The following is a 2,772-nucleotide window of genomic DNA, read 5'->3' on the forward strand; positions in this document are numbered from 1 at the left end:
AAATCTGCATTCCAGGTAGGAAGAAATGTAACAAGGAAAAGTAACGAGGAGGGAGGCATCTATAATAGGAAAGTAGACTTTTCAAAAAATCTTCAGTAGACTTTGACTTGTTTCTCATTGGCCTTGTGTTGTGTCAAAAAACCCAGTCTGCAAGAGAGCAAGGAATTTTAGTTCTTTTGATTTTTGCTGTCATTGCTCTTGCTGTTGGCTTTAGTTTTGATTTTTTTCTTTCTTTCTTTTCTTTTTTTTTTTTTTTTGCTGTACAGATTGCTACAAGGACGTATCAGTAGAGAAAAGGCAATTCTAGTAGTGCCTGCCCACATCTTTGATTTTAGTGGTCAAAATTTATTTCCCTGGGTGGTGCTGGATACACACTGAAATTTTTGTCTATTTTTGTTTCCCCCTTCCTGAGGGATTTTGTTTCTCCCATAAACAGTTTTCCTTCAGGCAAAGAATGCAATCGTTTATCACATTTTTGATTTTCTTAATTACCTTCGCATTCCAGTCTTGCCTCTGGGGCCTTTTTATTCATTGTGCACAATGCCTAGAGCCTCAGAGCTTTTCAGGGGCCTGAATATTTTAAACCTGAAAAAAATGTATCGACTTCTAAATTCACAAAGAAATGGTGATATCAAAACTCATTAAATATTTAGTTAAGTGCCTCTGAAATATAAAGTTATACTCAAACATTAATTGTTAAATTTAGTATTCACAAAAATGTTATTATATTTGAAATATATTTGCAGATGATGGGCTCACTTTCCTGAGTATGCATACTGATTACACAGAAATCATAGCCAACCAGAAATTAAACAATTTACTCTGAGCTTTAGAGGACATTACAGTAGTCTCCTCACATCCTTTCCAGCCAGATGATAACTCCAAGCCTTTGGCAGGACCTGTAATTCTGAGTGAGTGATTGAGTTGGGAATGGAGAGCTCTAAGCCATTCACGCCAATGAAATATGAGTAGAACAGTACTGGCCTTCTCTCCCCGCTTCTTCCAGGTGTGAATAAGTAAGGGTTTTGCCCCTGTTGCTGCTGGCAGCCATCTATCTGGCCACCATAAAGAGACCTAGGCCTAGGACAAAGCTCACTCTTGTGGTGGGCGGAACAAAGAAAGAAGAAATGAGCTAGGCCCTTGAAAACATGATGACTCCACTAAATCAATAGCTCTGAAGTCTCTAGCCTTCTGGACTTCCAGGGGGTGTTTGCTGGTAAAGCTCGGTGTTCTCTGTGATGCCAATCTCCTGAAAAATAAATGACATATTTAAGGTTTAGGAACCATGCAGATCTCAGAATATCATCATCTAGTTTCTAATCTGAAGGACACGGAGGCTCATGGAGGCTCATTGGAGGCTCATTTTCTCATAGTTTGCTGTATTCGTTTGCTAGGGCTGCCATAATAAACCACCACAGACTGGGTGGCATACACAGCAGAAGCTTATCACAGTTCTGGAGGCTGGAAGTTCAATGAAGGTGTGGGCAAGTTTGGTCTGTTTTGAAGCCAGCCTCTCTCCCTGTCTTGCAGACAGCCAGCTTGTTGCGTGTCCTCGTATGGCCTTTCTTCTGCTCACACCCCACTAGGGTCTCTCTGCGTGTCCACAGAGGGGGACCCACCAAAGAGCTTCACTTAACGTCCTCTTCACTGTTCCTATATCCAAATACAGTCACATTCTGAATCACTAGGGGTGAATAGGTGTGTGAGGGCAAATGATTCAGTCTTCAATGGTTACACTGTACTTTCTTTTCTCAATGGCAGAGGTTGGACTAGGACCCCTGCTCCCTAACTCCCAGGTGTGCTTTCTTACCACAGTGAAAGGAATGTCCAGTTTCTGTGTATGAAACATTTTAGAAGGAATCAAAGTAGCATTTAGAAAGGCATGGAGGTGCAGTTCAGCAGCAAAAAAAAAACTGGAAGGAATGTGGAGGCTCCAAAAATCCAGTCTGATCTGCCAGTTCTAGAACCCAGTTATACAGAGGAACATTTTCATACCTTCCAGTAATAGAGGATTGTTTGGCATATTCATCGACTTGGAATACTATGCAGCCTTAAAAATTATGAAGTAGGTATACATGAAGGAGTCCTTGGGCCTAGAAAAGAAAACAATGGTCTCAAAGGCCCTTGCTGAATCATCTAACTTCAGGGAAAACAAAACCAAACTTTTAAGTCCCGCCCTGATGCTCTGGGCCAGTTGCATCTACCTGTGACTTATCATCCCCTGCCCCAAACCTCCCACCCCCTGTTCAACTACAAATGCCATCTCAACTAAAGATTACCCAAAACGTCCTGCCTGACTGTTTCCCTTATCGTTTCCACAAACCTCCCTTTAAATATGAAGCCTCCATGATCCCTCTCATGCTCAGCCTGGTCGTTAGGCGGACTGTTGCCCCTCCTTGCCTGAATAAAAGTAACCTACCTCCGTTGAGGTTGTCTTTCCTTTTTCTCTGCCTCGGCCCAAACTATACCTTACAATACATATTTCTAAACATGAAAAGAGAAGCATGATTAGATTTCCTAAAATTTATAAAGATCAGGACTCACCCTGGAGGTCCAGTGGTTAAGATTCCAAGCTTCCACTGCAGAGGGTATGGGTTTGATCACTGGTTGGAGAACTAAGAGCCTATATGCCATGAGGTACAGCCAAAAAAACAAACAAAAAAAAAAACCCCAGCCTTATAAAGATCACACAACTATATGATCTGTTCTGGTCTTAAAATATACATATATGTATATGTGTAATTACTGGCACTATTCACATTAGTGTAGTAT

The sequence above is a fragment of the Budorcas taxicolor genome, chromosome 1 (assembly GCF_023091745.1).
Source record: "Budorcas taxicolor isolate Tak-1 chromosome 1, Takin1.1, whole genome shotgun sequence".
In the NCBI taxonomy this organism is placed as follows: Eukaryota; Metazoa; Chordata; class Mammalia; order Artiodactyla; family Bovidae; genus Budorcas; species Budorcas taxicolor.